This window comes from Peromyscus maniculatus, chromosome 11 (genome assembly GCF_049852395.1).
Source record: "Peromyscus maniculatus bairdii isolate BWxNUB_F1_BW_parent chromosome 11, HU_Pman_BW_mat_3.1, whole genome shotgun sequence".
In the NCBI taxonomy this organism is placed as follows: Eukaryota; Metazoa; Chordata; class Mammalia; order Rodentia; family Cricetidae; genus Peromyscus; species Peromyscus maniculatus.
The window spans coordinates 15,059,900-15,079,873 of NC_134862.1; the positions used below are offsets into that span (position 1 = coordinate 15,059,900).

The following is a 19,974-nucleotide window of genomic DNA, read 5'->3' on the forward strand; positions in this document are numbered from 1 at the left end:
AGAAGGCCACAGGCGAGTGGTTTGAAACTCAGCCAGCACATTTAACTGACTGGGAATCTTGAGTAAGTCAACTTGTAGTTCCATAAATAGACATCAGTAACACCTTTTCTACTTCGTCCTGATTAATATTGTGACCTTCACATTTTGAAAGCTTTAACAATTATATAAGGGGAATCATGTGCTTTTTCTGTGATTCCCTAAAACATGCTATTTCCATTTCTTTCATGATAAAACTTCATAATCAGGTAATTTGGTCTTCTTATTTTCCAAATTAAGATAAACATTTGCTTAAATAATAAATTAATTATTTTTTAAAAAGTGGGCTGAGAGACATTTCACTGTTTATGAGAACTTGCTACTTTTGCAGAGAACCTTGGTTCTGTTTCCAGTACTCACATGGTGGCTCACAAACATCAGTAAATCCAGCTTCAGGGTCTGACACAGCCTTCTGGCCTCTGCAGGCACCAACTAAATACATTGTACACATACATAACTGAAGCTGAACACTCATACACATAAAATTTAAATAATTTACCTTTAAAAGTTTTCTTTAGAAATCTATGATCATTATAAGACTCATTTTTCTAGATTTCTAATATGAGACCTTTTCTCTTGCAGAATTTCAACTCATCCTTTGGAGTAAATGGCAGTGTGCCATATGCACAGGGTCATAATCAATTGATTACTGAAAGGTTGAGGGCATACATGGATTCATTTTATATTTTTTATTTAAAATGATTCCTACATATTGCATCTACCTAAATTTGTGTTCTTGTTATTACTATATACTTAATAACAAACATTACTCACTTAAGGAATAACATACTAGAAGACTTAAATCTCCGGGTCTCTTAAGCCTTTTTCTCTATGCATCAAATATGCAACCACAATATTGAATTTTGTCTTATTAATTGTCTTCCTTCTAAAATATATTTTGTTGCATGTTCCTGAAAGATATTACCTAGTTTTATTAATTTTCAATGATTAGAATTAAATTATCTATCCATCTATCTGATTTAATACTATATTATTTATTCAAAATTTTCTTTCACAAATGTATTCATGCTGGTATGTTCCTAAATTCATTCCTTTTTATTGCTGCATTATATCCAATCATAAAAGCATAATTAATTCAGCTCTTTTTCTATGGGTACAAATTTCTTGTTATGAACATGCTATATAAATATTTCTATATATGTTTCTTTCATGTCTATAATCATTTTTCTAGAGTACATACTTCAGATAAAGTTTCTAAGGCATAGATCAAGTGTGAAAAATAATAGATGATTTTATATAGTCATTATTCCAAGGATTGTATCTTTGAGTCTAAGGCATCAGTGGAAAATCATGCTGACCCTGGCCCAACTCCAAGCCCTGAAGCTCAGAAATACCTACCTTGGTGACTCAGTATTAATGGCCAAACGATGTTCAAAGTTGGCAGCCAAGCAGTACTTCCATGATGCATTTTTTCCACTAGTTCACTGTTCATGCTCTACTAGCTCACTAAGCATGCTCCAAAAAACTTAAAAAAATCCCTCCCCTCCACCCAATCCTCTGCTGTCCCCGTTCCTAATCAGAGGCAGTCATTGCCATTCTGCTCTTTTCCCTAATAAATCTCTTGTGTGACCTTGTGGTATCCCTTAGATCCAGACTGCCAAGATGCCCTTGCACCAGAAGAAGCTTACATCTACTATATTTATGTTTCTTTCCCTTCCTATTGATTTTGAATGCTAGGGGCAGGGAAATTGGGCTGAGAAGTAGGATAATCTTCTTCTGGAATATAAGAGGATGCCCAGTATTTCTACTCTAAAAGTCAAGTCCATATTTTGTCACTTTTCCTGAAACGACATTGAAAAATCATTTCTTAATTCTAGAAAAGTCACCAATAATGAACTAAAGAAACAACTCCACTCAAGAGTAGCTTAGTGAAATACTAAGTTTATTAGGGTGACTTACAAAAATATAAATGAGTTACTTATGGAAATATGAGTGATGCAAAAGCAACTATATCACCAAAGCTCATCACCACAGGTGACCACCTGAACAAGCTGCACCCCTGAGACTCCTTGCAAGACAGCTTAGTAAGTTGGATAATATTTCTTCTTCCCAGAGTTATTGTTGCTTACATAACCTTGGAGAGGGGCCTTGTGAATCATGTAAGTTTCAGGAGCTTCCTGAACCATGTGAGTTTTGTTTATTTCCTGAGCCTTGTAGGTTTCATTCATCTCCAGTGTCTTAAGCTTCCCTGTAAGAGGGATGTTTCAATATAGAGGAAGCTGGTACATAGCATGTGGGAAGGCACAATACACAATAAATGGAGATTAGGGGCCCAATTTTATATACATATTTCATATGTAAAATAAAATAGTAAACCTTTCCCCACATTATGAAAAACACAAATACACCCAAATGCCACAGATGTTTAGAAACTAAGTATATGTGAGAGACCTGCTTTGAGCAGTGAGTCACATGGAGAGATGACTATTGTTGATTTACAAAGAAAAGTCAATAGAGGATGGATGGCTATCACCATCTCTTACTCCTATTAAAGGGATGGTGGGTAAGTATGTTAAGTTTAACCTCTTTCATTCTAGGTCCCTGAGTGATTGAAGGGAAGAAATCCCTTAGGTAACCCAAACTAATTATGTGGTGTCATCAAAAATATTCTCAGTGCTGGTGAGACTGCTGAGGTAAAAGTGCTTACCACCAAACCTAAAAACTTGAGTTTCATCTTCAAGACTCACATTGTGGGAAAAGAGAATTAACTTCTATAAGTCATTCTCTGGTTTCCTCTTTCATTCTGTGGCACATGTGTGTCCATGCATATGCACAAAATAATATTTTTGCTAATATCTTTCCAAAAAGAAATAACTTATTTGTATATTAAAGTAGATTTTAGATCATCTTAGATGGTAGATTTTATTTTTTGTGACATTAAGTTATGCTTCATAAAACGTATAAACTTTATATTTGAAACACACTACTAAAAGTGGATGTCATAGAGGACTGGGAACTTAGTCCAAATAGTGTCTGCCATGCAAGCATGAGGACCGATGTTCAGACCACCAGACCCATTTAAAAACGGAAGATGATCGTGTGCATCTGTAACACCAGTGATGGAAAGAGGAGACAGAAGGAGCCTGGATCTCAGCGTCAGTCTAGTCAAATTAATGAACTTCACATTCAATGAGGGGCATTGTGTCAAGAAATAAGTTAGAGAGTGATTGAGGAAGACACACAATGTTAGCCCTGGCCTTCACATTCACACATATATCACACACACATACACACACACACACACACACACACACACACACACACACACCCCAAGACAAAATATAAACATATATCAGATAAGAAATAATATCAATTGCACTGAAGACATAGAAATAACTCTAACCATTGAGATGAATGCATTTTTGTTTTATTAATTTTTTTTCTTTCAGAACGATAATTTTGATCATTCATGCCATTTTCCTTGATAAGGGGTTTACCCTTCCCCAATGAGAAATTCTCAACATTGGAAGACAAAGGATAAACTTCATTTAACTACATGCTTGTGTAGTCTCTAGCTATTGCTTAAAGAAGCCCAGTCTCATTCAAAAATATTTCAGAATTTCTTTAGGAGTAGGCCTTGTCATAATTGTATGAACATCCTAGGATGGTCTTTTTATCCCCATCCCCATCTCAAAGGAGATTTTTTTTTCTGGAAGCTAAGCAAGTTTTATCAAAGCTGTAACTTGAATATTTTTAATAAGACAGTTTTACCTTTTGCAAATAGAACTTGCTGTCTAAGTGGATATCGTTGGTGGTCACTTCTCAAGGAGAAGAACATGTGTTCCCCTTTTCCAAGAAAGAGTGAGAGACAAGCATGTTTTCTTAGCAAGTAGGAGTTAGTATTTCAATTTTAGCTCTGTTGTCTCAGATCAGGGAAAAGTTCTTGTTCTGTTTTCTTATTCCTTTACACTCCAATATTTCCCTATAAGTCTTGTTAATCACAACCCATGCTAAGGCCTGGTACTTCCTTTTTCTTCTTCATCCTCTCTTACCCCTTCTCTCCCCTGGGGTCCCTTCCCTTCCTCGTCTCATTAATGTTAAAGGTGGTAGTACAGACACTTCATCACACATATGCAAATGATCAGAGAATACATGATAAGATTCCCGAAACAGTAGTCACTATAAAATACAAATGAAATTAAAATGAGCCACCAAACAAAACACATTAAAATATGTAAGATGACCAGCCTAAAAACGAACTCAACAATGTCTTTGGAGGTTGTCTTGTAATGTCAATATGTAAGTAAAAGTTTGTTTGTCTGTTTTTGTATTGTTTCCTTCCTTACAGGTCTCTGTGTTTGTGTCATGGGTTTGGTTTAGATTTTTACGAGATTCCCTAGTGTGTGAACCTGCGTGTCTTATGTCTCTGCGTCTATATGCATTGCTTGTGCTTTTTCTGTGGCTTCTCCCCAAACCTTTGGTTGTTTGTATTGCATTCTGATTTACTTGGTTTTAGTTTATCTTATCTTATTTGATTTTATTATTAGTCCTTAGATGTCTGTTTGTTTTCTAATGAGAAAAGTCATGGCTTCAGATGGAAAGCGAGGTGGGGAAGAACTGGGAGGAGAATAGGGAAGGGAAACTGTAATCAGAGCACATTGTATGGAAAAAATTCATCTTCTATAAAAGGAAACATTTGAAATAATAATAATAATAATAATAAAAGAACAAAATTGCCCTGCCTAAGGGATTCTAGCCAGCTTGAGCATGGCAAACGTGGCTCTGACAGGGCTTGCCCTTCTTGTCTTTTCCCTCCGCTTTGGTAAAAACGGTTATATTACACTGTAGTACTTTGAATGCAATTGCCCCCTATCATGTCAGAGGGAGTGGGTTTGGCGTTGTTGAAGTAAGTGTGTCACTGTGGGGGTGGGCTTGGAGGTTTCCTATGTGCAGAACACAGCACAGTTAGTGAGTCGGCTTCCTCTGGCCTGCAAGATGTAGGACTCTCAGCTCCAGCACCACGTCTGTCTGCACGCTGCCATGGCCCCATCATGATGATAATGGGAGTAAGCAAGCCACCCACATTAAGTGTTTGCTTTGGTCACAGTATCTCTTTATAGCAATGAAAACCTTGACTAAGACACATTCCTAAAGTTAGCCCTCCTCCTGAGGTGGGCTATCAAGGTCCTTCTACCAAAATATTGAAGACTAGAAGGGCAAAGCCCCCTTTGACTCACCCAGTTCACACACATAATTAAAATTAAACACCCCATCCTAACACAGGTTCTCCCTGTTTATCATGAAAGCTCAGGTAAATCACGAAGGTTTAAGTGAGTCTTTTATGGGTCCAAGAAAGTCATTTCAGGTTTATAAAAAGTTGTGTCAGATTTTTTTGTCTTCTCTCTATGCCACTGTTTGGATCTGTGGTAATTTGAATAGATATGTACACTCATGAGTGTGACTGCTTGTTCCACAGGGAGCAGCACTACTAGGAGGTGTGGCCTTGTTGTAGTAGGTGTGGCCTGGTTAGAGTAGGTGTGGCCTTTAGCTGTGGCCTTGTTGGAAGAAGAGTGTCACTGTGGGCGTGGGCTTTGAGGCCTCATATGCTCAAACAATGCCTACTGTGGCTCAGTCTCCTGCTGCTGCCTGTTGACCCAGATGCAGAACTCTCAGTTCCTTCTCCAGCACCGTGTCTATCTGCATGCTACCATGCTTCTCAGTATGACTGTAATGGACCAAACCTTTGAAACAGTGCAAAGATTCATTTTTACCTTTATTTATTTATTTATTTATTTATTTATTTTTATTATATAATTTTTTTTCTTTTTTATTATTATTATTATTATTATTATTATTTTACAACACCATTCAGTTCAACATAATAGCCACAGAATCCCCTGTTCTCCCCCTCTCGCCCACCCCTCCCCCTAGCCCACCCCCCATTCCCACCTCCTCCAGATCAAGGTCTCCCCCGAGGACCGGGGTTGACCTGGTAGACTCAGTCCAGGCAGGTTCATTCCCCCCTCCCAGACCGAGCCAAGTGTCCCTGCATAAGTCCCAGGATTCAAACAGCCAACTTATGCAACGAGCCCAGGACCTGGCACCAATGCACAGCTGCCTCCCAAACAGATCAAGCCAAATGACTGTCTCACCCATTCAGGGGGCCTGATCCAGTTGGGGGCCCCTCAGCCTTTGGTTCATAGATCCTGTGCTTCCATTCATTTGGTTATTTGTCCCGGTGCTTTATCCAACCTTGGTTTCAACAATTCTCGCTCATATAAACCCTCTTCTTACTCACTAATTAGACTCCCAGTGCTCCACCAGGGGCCCAGCCGTGGATGTCTGCCTTCAGATTCCTCAGTCCTTGGATGGGGTTTATGGCACCACTATCTGGGTGTCTGGCCATCCCATCACCAGAGTAGGTCAGTTCCTGCCGTCTTGCGACCATTGCCAGCAGTCTTTTGAGGGGGTATCTTTGTGGATCTCCGTGGGCCTCCCTAGCTCTCTGCTTCCTCCCCTTCTCACCTTCTCATGTGGTCTTCATTTACCATGGTCTCCTATTCCTTGTTCTCCCTCTCTTTTCTTGATCCAGTTAGGATCTCCCACTCTTTCCCTCGACTGTCGCCCTTCATTGTTCCCACTCATGACCAGGCTATTCATGTAGATCTCGTCCATTTCTCCGTGTCTTTTTTTGGGGTCCCGTTTTCCAGGTAGCCTCACTGGTGATGTGAGTAGCAGTCTAGTCATCGTTGTTCCACATCTAGCATCTTCCTATGAGTGAGTACATACCATATTTGTCTTTCTGAGTCTGGGTTACCTCACTCAGGATGATTTTTTCTAGATCCATCCATTTGCCTGCAAACCGTGTGATGTCATTGTTTTTCTCTGCTGAGTAGTATTCCATTGTGTATATGTGCCACAATTTATTTATCCATTCTTCAGTTGAAGGGCATCTAGGTTGTTTCCAGGTTTTGGCTATTACAAACAATGCTGATATGAACATAGCTGAGCAAGTGCTCTTGTGGTATGATTGAGCATTTCTTGGGTATATGCCCAGGAGTGGTATAGCTGGATCTTGGGGGAGATTGATTCCCAATTTTCTAAGAAAGCGCCATATTGATTTCCAGAGTGGTTGTACAAGCTTGCATTCCCACCAGCAGTGGAGGAGAGTTCCCCTAGTTCCACATCCTCTCCAGCATAAAGTGTCTTCAGTGTTTTTGATCTTAGCCACTCTGACAGGCGTAAGGTGGTATCTCAGAGTTGTCTTGATTTGCATTTCCCTGATGATTAGGGAAGTTGAGCAATTCCTTAAATGTCTTTCAGCCATTTGGGATTCCTCTGTTGAGAATTCTCTGTTTAGTTCTAAAGCCCATTTCTCAATTGGACTATTGGTCCTTTTGATGTCTAATTTCTTGAGTTCCTTATATATTCTGGATATCAGTCCTCTGTGAGATGTGGGGTTGGTGAAGATCTTTTCCCATTCTGTAGGCTGTCGCTTTGCCTTGTTGACCGTATCCTTTGCTCTACAAAAGCTTCTCAGTTTCAAGAGGTCCCATTGATTGATTGTTTGTCTCAGTGTCTGCGCTACAGGTGTTATATTTAGGAAGTGATCTCCTATGCCAAGGCGTTCAAGACTATTTCCTACTTTCTCTTCTAGCAGGTTCAGAGTAGCTGGATTTATGTTGAGGTCTTTGATCCACTTGGACTTAAGTTTTGTGCACGGTGACAGATATGGATCTATTTGCAGCCTTCTACACGCTGATATCCAGTTATGCCAGCACCATTTGTTGAAGATGCTTTCTTTTTTCCATTGTACACTTTTGGCTTCTTTGTCAAAAATTATATGTCCATAGGTGTGTGGGTTAATGTCAGGGTCTTCAATTCGATTCCATTGGTCCACATGTCGGTTTTTATGCCAATACCAGGCTGTTTTTATTACTGTAGCTCTATAGTAGAGCTTGAAGTCGGGGATTGTGATGCCTCCAGAAGTTGTTTTATTGTACAGGTTTCTTTTAGCTATCCTGGGTTTTTTTTTTTTTCCATATGAAGTTGAGTATTGTTCTTTCCAGATCTGTGAAGAATTGTGTTGGTATTTTGATGGGGATTGCATTGAATCTGTAAATTGCTTTTGGTAAGATTGCCATTTTTACTATGTTAACCCTGCCTATCCATGAGCATGGGAGATCTTTCCATTTTCTGAGATCTTCTTCAATTTCTTTTTTCAGGGACTTAAAGTTCTTGTCATATAGGTCCTTCACTTGCTTGGTTAGTGTTACCCCAAGGTATTTTATGTCATTTTTGGCTATTGTAAAGGGTGATGTATCTCTAATTGCCTTCTCAGCTTCTTTGTCCATTGTATATAGGAGGGCTACTGATTTTTTTGAGTTGATCTTGTATCCTGCTATGTTGCTAAAGGTGTTTATAAGCTTTATCAATTCCTGGGTGGAATCTTTGGGGTCACTCAAGTATACTATCATGTCGTCTGCAAATAGGGAAAGCTTGACTTCTTCCTTTCCAATTTGAATCCCCTTAATCTCCTTATGTTGTCTTATTGCTCTGGCTAGAACTTCAAGTACTATATTGAATAAGTATGGGGAGAGTGGACAGCCTTGTCTCGTTCCTGATTTTTGTGGAATTGCTTTGAGTTTCTCTCCATTTAATTTGATGTTGGCTGTTGGTTTGCTATATATTGCCTTTATTATGTTTAGGTATGTTCCCTGTATTCCTGATCGCTCCAAGACTTTTATCATGAAGGGGTGTTGGATTTTGTCAAATGCCTTTTCTGCATCTAGTGAGATGATCATGTGGTTTTTTTCTTTGAGTTTGTTTATATGGTGTATTACATTGATGGACTTTCATATGTTGAACCACCCTTGCATCCCTGGGATGAAGCCTACTTGATCATGGTGGATAATTGTTCTGATGTGTTCTTGGAGTCTGTTTGCCAGTATTTTATTGAGTATTTTTGCATCAATGTTTATGAGGGAGATCGGTCTGTAGTTCTCTTTCTTTGTTGCATCCTTGTTTGGTTTAGGAATCAGGGTAATTGTAGCCTCATAGAAGGAGTTTGGTAATGTTCCTTCTGTTTCTATTATGTGGAACAATTTAGAGAGTATTGGTATTAACTCTTCTTTGAAGATCTGGTAGAATTCTGTGCTGAAACCATCTGGTCCTGGGCTTTTTTTGGTTGGGAGACCTTTAATGACTGTTTCTATTTCCTTAGGGGTTATTGGACTATTTAAATAGTTTATCTGGTCTTGATTGAACTTAGGTATGTGGTATCTATCCAGAAAAATGTCCATTTCTTTTAGGTTTTCCAGTTTTGTGGAGTAGAGGTTTTTGAAATATGACCTTATAATTCTCTGGATTTCCTCAATGTCTGTTGTTATGTCCCCCTTTTCATTTCTGATTTTGTTGATTTGGATTCTCTCTCTCTGTCTTTTGGTTAGTTTGGATAAGGGCTTGTCTATCTTGTTGATTTTCTCAAAGAACCAACTCTTTGTTTCATTAATTTTTTGTATTATTCTCTTAGTTTCTAATTTATTAATTTCACCTCTCACTTTGATAATTTCCTGGCGTCTATTCTTCCTGGGAGACTTTGCTTCTTCTTGTTCTAGAGCTTTCAGATGTGCTGTTAATTCACTAGTGTGCGATTTCTCCAACTTCTTTATGTGGGCATTTAGTGCTATGAATTTCCCTCTTAACACTGCTTTCATAGTGTCCCATAAGTTTGGGTATGTGGTGTCTTCATTTTCATTGATCTCTAGGAAGTCTTTAATTTCTTTCTTTATTTCTTCCTTAACCCATTGGTGATTCAGTTGAGCATTATTCAGTTTCCATGAGGTTGTAGGTTTTCTGTAGTTTTTGTTGTTGTTGAAATCTAGCTTTAAACCATGGTGATCTGATAGAACACAGGAGGTTATTCTGATTGTTTTGTATCTGTTGAGATTTGCTTTGTGGCCAAGTATATGGTCGATTTTAGAGAAAGTTCCATGGGGTGCTGAGAAGAAAGTATATTCTTTCTTGTTAGGATGGAATGTTCTGTAGATATCTATTAGGTCCAATTGGGTCATGACATCAGTTAAGTCCTTTATTTCTCTGTTAAGTTTCGATTTGGGAGATCTGTCCAGTGGTGAAAGTGGGGTGTTGAGATCTCCCACTATTAATGTGTGGGGTTTTATATGTGGTTTAAGCTTTAGTAATGTTTCTTTTACATATGTGGGTGCCCTTGTGTTTGGGCATATATGTTCAGAATTGAAACTTCATCTTGGTCGATCTTTCCTGTGACGAGGATGTAATGTCCTTCTTGATCTCTTTTGATTGATTTTAGTTTGAAGTCTATTTTGTTGGATATCAGGATGGCTACCCCTGCTTGTTTCTTAAGACCATTTGATTGAAAGGTCTTTTCCCAGCCTTTTATTCTTAGGTAGTGTCTATCTTTGAATTTGAGATGTGTTTCTTGTATGCAGCAGAAAGATGGGTCCTGCTTTCGTATCCATTCTGTAAGTCTATGTCTTTTTATAGGTGAATTAAGTCCGTTGATATTAAGGGATATTAATGACCAGTGATTCTTCATCCCTGTTATTTTTGGTGGTAGAGTGTGTGTACTTCTCTTCGTTGGGGTTTACTGTTGTGGCTTTATCTATTGCCTGTGTTTTCAAGTGTGTATCTGACTTCCCTCGGTTGGAATTTTCCTTCTAGTGCTTTCTGTAGGGCTGGGTTTGTGGATAGGTATTGTTTAAATCTGGCTTTGTCTTCGAATGTCTTGTTCCTTCCGTCTATGATGATTGAAAGTTTTGCTGGGTATATTAGTCTGGGCTGACATCCATGGTCTCTTAGTGTCTGCATTACATCTGTCCAGGTCCTTCTGGCTTTCAAAGTCTCCATTGAGAAATCGGGTATTATTCTGATGGGTTTACCTTTATAGGTCACTTGGCCTTTTTCCTTGGCTGCTCTTAATATTCTTTCTTTATTCTGTACATTTAGTTGTTTAATTATTATGTGTCGAGGTGACTTTTTTTGGGGGTCTTGTCTGTTTGGTGTTCTATAGGCTTCTTGTATCTTCATAGGCATTTCCTTCTTTAAGTTGGGAAAGTTTTCTTCTATAATTTTGTTGAATATATTTTCTGTGCCTTTGAGTTGGTATTCTTCACCTTCTTCTATCCCTATAATTCGTAAGTTTGGTCTTTTAATGGTGTCCCAGATTTCTTGGACATTTTGGTTCATGACTTTGTTGGCTTTAGTGTTTCCTTCGACTGATGGAACTATTTCTTCTACTGTATCTTCAATGCCAGAAATCCTCTCTTCCATCTCTTGCATTCTGTTGGTTATACTTGCATCCGAAGTTCCTGATCTTTTACTCAGGTTTTCTATTTCCAGCATTCCCTCTGTTTGTGTCTTTTTTATTTTTTCAATTTCCCTTTTCAGTTCTTGGACTGTTTCCTTTGTTTGTTTCATTGCTTTTTCATGATTTTCTTTCAGTGCTTTATTGTTTTCTTCCAGGACTTTAATGTTTTCTTCCAGGACTTTATTGTTTTCTTGGAGGGCTTTATTGTTTTCTTCTAATTTGTTTGCCCTTTCCTCTAGTTGTTTACATCGTTCTTCCAATTTTCTTGTCTTTTCCTCTACACAAGCCTCTACCTTCTTCATGAAGTTACTCATAAGGCTACTTTCTTCTGCTTCTTCCAATTTTTGGTGTTCAGGTCTAGATGTTGGAGGCGAGCTAGGTTCTGGTGATGCTGTATTGCTCTTCATTTTGCTGTATGTACTTCTGCCTTGACGTCTGCCCATCTCCTTGTGGTTCCTTCTTGGTCTTATCAGTGTACTTGTTTCACAGAGAGCTGACAGACTCAGGAAGACTCTCTTGTCCAAAAGGGAGTTCTCTTGTCCAACTCTTTGGTCCAGAAGGGAAGTCAGGGGCAAGCTCTGGTCCAGAATGGCAGTCGGGGACAGGCTGGGAGCTGGGGGCCGGTCTCTAAGTCTCAGGAAGTGGCTGGGGTCTTGGGCAGATGGGCGTGGGAGCAGGGCGCGGAGATTGCAGGGGCTTCCGGGGGGGCTGGAAAAGGGGATCCCTCCCGGTGGGGCTAGAAGGGGAGCTGCCCAGTGGCCAGAACCCGGCGCCAAGCTGTGCAGGCCTCCCCGGAGTGGCTGGTGCCCAGGGATGGGGTCCGGGCTGGACCCGGGTACTCACCTCTGGTCCAGAAGGGAAGTCGGGGGCAGGCTGGGAGTTGGGGGCCGGTCTCTAAGTCTCAGGAAGTGGCTGGGGTCTCGGGCAGATGGGCGTGGGGGCAGGGCGCGGAGACTGCAGGGGCTGCTGGGGGCTTGGAAAAGGGGATCCCTCCCGGTGGGGCTAGAAGGGGAGCTGCCCGGTGGCCAGAACCCGGCGCCAAGCTGTGCAGGCCTCCCCGGAGTGGCTGGTGCCCAGGGATGGGGTCCGGGTGGACCCGGGGACTCACCTCTGGTCCAGAAGGGAAGTCGGGGGCAGGCTGGAAGCTGGAGGCCGGTCTCTAAGTCTCAGGAAGTGGCTGGAGTTTCCGGCAGATGGGCGTGGGGGCAGGGCGCGGAGACTGCAGGGGCTGCTGGGGGCTTGGAAAAGGGGATCCCTCCCGGTGGGGCTAGAAGGGGAGCTGCCCGGTGGCCAGAACCCGGCGCCAAGCTGTGCAGGCCTCCCCGGGGTGGCTGGTGCCCAGGGATGGGGTCCGGGCTGGACCCGGGGACTCACCTCTGGTCCAGAAGGGAAGTCGGGGGTACCTTTATTTATTTTTATTATTTATTTATATGTGTGAATGTTTTGCCTGCATGATGCATGTGCACCAAGCACATGCTTTGTGCCCGCAGAGGTCAGAGTGCATTGGATACACTGGAACTGGAGTCATTGATACTGGTGAACCACAGTGTAGTTACTAGGAAGTGAACCCTAGTCCACAGCAGGAGCAACATGTGCTCTTAACCATTGAGACATCTCTCCAGTGGGAAGGTGTTTAGAAATTATATGCCAACCATTAAACCATGTGCCCAGCAACATTGGTTTTAGGCTTACACCAAATACAAATGAAAAGATCCTGAAGTGCTTCTGCCTGAATGTTCAGAGCAGCTCATTTTCTTTAGCTTCACATTGGAAGCTTCCCAATATCCATAAACATGTGAGTGGAAGCACATATTGTTACATCACCAGTGCACGACAATCCCAAGTAATCCAGAGGAAAGAATGAACAAGATGTACAAAGGCATGAGTGAAATTCAGAGACACTGTACTTAGCTAAAGAAACTATGTACAATTTTCTGGAAGTTATACAATGCAGCAGCAGCAATTTAAAATGACTGTGTAAGGTAGCATCCTGGCCATATCAATGAAACTATCTTTAGAGAGGAAGTGGGGTTGGAGAAGTGCTCAGTGGTTAAGTGCTCTTGTTGCTCTTGCCGAGGACCAGAGTTTGGTTGCCAACACCCACATTAGAAAGCTAACAGCAGCCTCTAAACCCAGCTCTTTGTGATCTGGTGCATTCCTCCAGCCTCTGTAAGCCTCCAACATATACATCTCACAGATACACACACACACACACACATACACACACACACACACACAGAGAGAGAGAGAGAGAGAGAGAGAGAGAGAGAGAGAGAGAGAGAGAGAGAGAGAGAGAGAGAGAGATTCAAAAAAAGAATTTTTTAAAAAGAAGGAAAAAGTTGATTTGGACTCTTAGTTTTGGAGGTTCTATTCCATAACTCACAATTTTTACCCTATTCCAAGATGGTCCATCATGGTAAGATTGTGAAGCAAAGTGGCTTTAATTCTCAATTTGACGTAATCTAAAATATGGTTAGAGAGTCTCAATAAAAGATTATCCAGATCAGATTGGCCTATGGGTGTGTATGTAGAGGATGGTCTTGACCATGTTAATTGAGGTTGGAATACCAGCCCACTGTGTGTGGCACCATTCCCTACATCCTAAACTGTGTAAGACTGGAGAAAGTGAGCTGTGCACTACCATACAAGCATTGATTTCTTCCTCTTTGCTTCTTGACTGTGCATGCAACATGATCAGCTGTCTCGAGCTTGTGATGGACACTCACCTGAAACCATGAGACAGAAAAAACAAATTTTCCTCTAACTTGCTTTTGCCATAATATTTTATCACAGCAACAGAAATGAGCCTAAAACACTCATCATATTTTTTCTTTGTTTCTTTCCCCCTTAAATGTCTTTTAGATTTTTCATATTTTTGTAATGAAATTATTAAGAAGTTTTTGAAAATTTTAAATACCTAATATTTTCTATGATAATTATATGTTTTATTTTAACTATTTTATAGTTATAAAGGGCATATATGATATAGTTAAGTTTTATACGGTAACCCCCTGATGTAGACAAAAGCTGTTGATACTTTCATTTGCCATTTTGCTCCTGTTGTTCATGTTTTCAGAAAACAAAGACATTTTTCTATTTTATGCCTCTGTGCTCATACACTGTTGCCCCTGTGTCAATGGCAGTCCATTTGAGGGCTGGAGGAAAGGAAGAGAACAGAAGACTGCTTTTTTTTTTTTTCTGTCCACCGCTCGTGGGCGAGCCAGGAGAACAGCCTTGGCTTTGGGCAGGGAAATGAGAGGCTTCTGCCATGTAGGGGGCGTTGATTAGGAGGTAACGCCAGGCCACGAAGTAGGGAATTTAATCTGGATGTCCAGGATAGCTGAAAACAACACTCTGGACCTTGAGAACAAGACTGAGGTTAAAAGGTCCCTCTGGGGGACAGCCAACTTGGAAGGTGGACCATTCCAGTGCACATAAAGTCTGGAGCCCCTGCTTAACTTGGGCTGCGGAAACAGCGGTGACATTCTGGAATTCCTGAAAATGGAAAAGGACAAGGTCAAGGGGTGCTTGGGTGCTAGAGGAAGACTGGCCCAGGTTGGAGAAAGTTTCTACAGTTACAGCCACTCAAAGACCAACAGCAAACACTCCAACAAGTAAACAAAAGTAACAAGATGAAAAACCTGCACTGCACCTTGGACTAGCAGTTGGTGCCTGGTAGTCTACCCCAGTGCCAATAGGGTGTAGAACCACACTCCAACAAAGGCCAATGGAGGGATCAAGGCATCCCTCTTCCTTCTCCATCTCAGAGACCAATCTCAGTAGAGTCCCAGTTTGCCTAGACACCAGATAGAAAAGAGTACTGACAGGTCACAGGTTTGGGTGGCATTCCACTTCCAGCTCAATCAGGAGTCTTGGGTCTGGGGATGCTATCTTGGTGGGACCTCCCAAATGTAGGGTCCCAGGTCACTCCAAATGACCAGAAGACCCACGATATGCAATTGCAGAAGGCAGCTTTATTCTCGAGACAGAAAAAAAAAATGGCATGCTGTGGTTTACCCATAAATTGGCACAGACCCCAGGGAAGTGTGAGGCAGTCACTTTTCAGCTTGCTCGGGGGAATTCCAGCTATGGTTAGGCTTTCCTTGAAGTGATTGGGTGTAGACCCTGACTGGTACAGGAGTCATTTAGTGATTGACTCATGACATCTGGTCAGCAACTGTGGTTGCTAGGTCAGGAGTCTATTTGCTGTGTGAGGGGTCTATTTGACTGAAGATGGGAAGGGAAGTCCCTTCTTGTGGTTAGAAAGGATCCTGGTAGGCCTCTGGACTAGGTGTATTTCCTGAGAGTCTGGGTTGAGGCCAGACATGAGGCAACATAGGATGGTGAGGTAATATGTGGCAGAAGTCTCAGCAAATTGGCCCCTTCAAAACAACTGGTCCTGGTCTTTTCAGTGAGTACCATCAAATTTCAAGATTGTAGTATATTTTGATATGCGTCATTTATAACAATATTGTAACAAACCATATTTGAAGTTTGGCACCTCAAAAATATAATCCAGAATTAGGAAGAAAGTATCCAGTTGCTGAGTTTATTTAGGGAATATTGCCCTGAAATGAAGCTTGATGTAACTTTCCTCACACATCATCTGCTATCCATCCACCCTTGATTTTTTCTTTTAGGGATGACCAAATGTAATGGGGTTGAATCAAGAGACATTCTGACCAGTTAAGTTCTGAAAATTTCATCTTTAGAATATAACTACTGAGGGCAAAATGTTCCATATGCTCATTAGAAATCGTATCAGGAAGAGGATAATATGAATGAAAATACATCTTTCAAAATTAGTAGTTTTTTGTACCTACAACATAATCACCAAATCCGATAAATCTGGTGGGTTTAAATTTTGCTAAGGCTGTCGTTTACTCTTTATCTCCATAGAAACCTGGCTGTGAGTCATTTCACTGCTCCCATTGTATAGATTAGCAGGCAACTTCAACCATGGCTGTCTAGTTGAAAGAAATACAAACTGTAACTATTCTACTATATCCAAATGCTGCTCTAATAAGTTCTTTCATGCCCCTCTGGTCAGGGTAATTTTCAAAAGCAGCTAACATATTTTTTTCCTCAACAGATAACCCAAATAGCACTTTGATCATATGACTTTACCAAAGAATTCACTGCTCTACATAGAAGAATTTTCCAGATGACTGAAACAAGAAATGCCACCAATTTGTTTAAGAGTTCTTTTCACTGAACATTTCAGGTCTTCCTGACTCTTGAATGAGTACATGGGACCCCGGATAATTTCACCTTGATAATCAGAGACCATAGGCATCTCACTTTTGCTCTGGACTTTCACGGAGGATTAGCTTTGAGTACCTAAGCTAGATAGGCTCGCACATCCCAATACCCAGCGACTCCATATCAGGCTTTTCAAAATTCTATATCAAATAGAAATGAAGAACAAAGCATTTTCCTTTTCTTTCCTTTTTGAGTGACAGCCAATACTTTTTAAATTCACTTAGATATAAGCTTTCCCTGTGTTACTCAAATATCCACCACATGGTGTTTTAAAATGTGTAACAAAATAGTAGGGCTTTGTTAGTGCTGTGTCTTAAGTAAGTAGGAGCAAATACTAATGATGTGGGCTCATGCTGGCAAGTGAACTGATTATGCCTTGCTTAGCTTCTCAAATCCCACTTGTATTTTTCTATTGTTACTTGTAGGATTTTAACATCTGATTGAGACTTAAGCAACTACTAAATACTTTGGCTTATCATAGAACAGAAAATATCACTGCTAGGGATCTACAACATTTCCGTTAAGGCTTGTGTTGAAACCATTCTCTGCACTTATGTGAATGTTTGGTTTGTCTTTGAGGAGAACAAAAGGAAAATCCAATTTATTGATTGCTTGTGCATTAATGAACATTTGCACTTCTCATGAGAATCAATGACAAGTATCCAAAGACTCAGAGTCTGTATGAGATCAAAGCTATGTCTGATTTCAATACCTGTCACCAGATAAATCTTCTGAGATTCGCTGCACCAAAGTGATGAATTAGGAGCTAGGGTGATAGTTCAGTCAGTAAAGTACTTGCCTAACAAACATGAGGACCCAGGTTCAATCCCCCAGTATTCATGTACAGTGTTAGACATGGTAGTGCATATTCACAGTCCCTACACTGAGAAGATGGAGTCAGTTGGATCTCTGGGTCTCACTGGCTGACCTAGCCAGATTCCCAAATCTCAGGCCCCATAAAAATGACCTTTTCTCAAAATAAGTAAATGAATGAAATATGCTATGTGGAATGACTCTTATGGATAATTCACCTGCGGATGATTTCTGGCCTCCACATGATGACATATGTATTTGTATACACATGTGCAACACACATATAAAAACAGAAGATGACATAGAAATATCAACTAGAAATAAAAAACATTGAAGAATCTGGATTCAAAGTTGTTCTAATTTTATGGATCTTTAATGCAGTAGTAATTACTCATCATTGAATATATTTGTTACCTTTGCTTGTTTTCAAAAGATGATAAAAATGTTCTAGGGGGAGGAATTTGTAATCTTCAATTTTTCTATTGTTTAAAACTGTACCAAATCATTCTATTATGCTGTTATTTAACATTTAAATTGTATTGCTAAACATATAATAAATTGTGGACTTTGATTAAAAATAATCAATGGACTAAAATATGTTTTCTGTAATTCTGAAGAAAGAAAACACAGCAATCTTGTGAAGAGGCAAGATTATAGTGGGATGCCTTATCAAAGTCAAATTGTCACTAGTGTAGAATTTGATGAAGGTGGTGTGACTAGATGCTGCAAAAACCAGTTTAATATCATAATTAATCCAGCTGTCACCATCTGATGTGTTTGTGTTTTCCTCCTAATCTTTCTCTTTGTGGGCAGCATTGTATGTACAAGGAATAGAAAAGTTTTCAATTTCCCTGCTTGTTTTCAAGCAAGTTAGTGAATCCATAGAAAGCTATGCAGTATCTCTCTGGCTAAAGCTAGGTTGACAGTGTTCAGTGATGGTGTGTGCTATAGGGACTGGATTTAAGGAGGAACAGAACTTGGGACACATTTGTATGCTCCTCCCCAACACACCCTAAACAGGATCAGCAGGGCATCCATCTTAATGCACAGATAATACAACCCTTGGAATTGGCCTCAGACAGCACACAAGCAGGCTCATTTAAACAAGGATAGCCAAATCCTGCAAAGATGGCTGGTTTTCTGTTAAACAAGCTTCATAAAAAGGGAGTACCTTGCCAAGCAACCTGGAACAATAAGAAAGGTATCAGCTAAGCGACTGAGAACTTCTAATCACATACCAGTTTCTCAGGCTTTAGTTCTGACTGCAAGAATTCTCAGAAATGACTTTTTGGAAAGCAAACATTTGGCAGGCATTTAAGTAGAAATAGCAGCCAAGACATTGGACATGCATATTTGAACATGTGTAAAATTCATACCTTAGGACTGAAAAACAGATTTTCCAATTCTGGAGGGAAGAGATTTAACTACCTGTCCAGTAAGAGACCAGATGGTGTTTGCTGAAACTGGCAGACCAGGAACAAATGACTTTTTAAAACTAAAGAAAAGAATGAGAAAACTAGCAATGGCTTCACACTGTGAATATGTACGTAATAAGCACTGGGCGTGGGGGATGGGGAGAGGGCTCAGTCGGTAAAATCTCTTCCCTTGCAAACCTGAGTTCAAACTCCAAACTCCATATGCTGCAGTGCACACTTGGGATTCCAGCAATGGGAAGGCAGAAACCACTGTGTCTCTGGGAATCACTGGCCAGTCAGCTTAGTCTGCCTGGTGAGCTTCCGGCCAATGAGAGACCCTGTCTTCATATACAATCTTCTGTCTAAACCTAATTGTGACCCTACCCATAACCAGAACCCTCATCCACTAAGCCCTACACACACACACACACACACACACACAACACAAACACATACACACACATACAGACTAAAGACACAAGAACAAGACATTGAGCATGACACAGAATAGGAAAACAGAACAAAACAAAACTTCTGACATAAGAAAGGTCTGCAAAAGTCAGCTTTGACTCAGAGACATCAATACAGTCTGATTCACCTCATGGAAATTTCTAGTCTTTTATTGTATGATGCGTGTCTGGAGAGAGTTAATATTTAAATTTAGAATCATTTTTAGAGCTACTGATAGTACAGGTAAAAATTTATAGTTTCACATATGTAGAGTTTTGGGGTTTAATTAGGAGAATTGTTCCTTTTATGTAGAAACTTTTGCATGGAGGCAGGCTGGGCTAATTGGAATTAATATACTTTAAATATTTTTTTTTTACCAAGTTTCCTGCTGTGAATAGCTGAATGGAACTTTTGTGGTGTAAGCTCTAAAAATATTTCCCCTTGTAGTTGAGGTTGGTATTGCTTTCTCTGAACCTTAGCAAACACAGTTTGTAAAGAAGCATTTATTGTAGGGGAAAAGATGTCAATATGACCCTGTGTGTCAGTTTTGAGACTGTTGGGAAATGAGTGATGAGTAATTTGGAGAGTAAAAGGAAAAAGTCTTATGAGCACCATTATAAATACCAGGAAATAATTGTAAAAACAAACAAACAAAAAAGGAATCATGGGCTGCTTGTATAAAATTCTGTC

General features: G+C 40.2%; 1 pseudogene; it reads right to left on the reverse strand.

Annotated features, from left to right (window-relative positions):
- Window positions 1-14,662: 14,662 nt before the first annotated feature.
- Window positions 14,663-19,974, reverse strand: part of LOC107399632 (heterogeneous nuclear ribonucleoproteins A2/B1-like) — a 41,140-nt pseudogene continuing 35,828 nt past the window's right edge.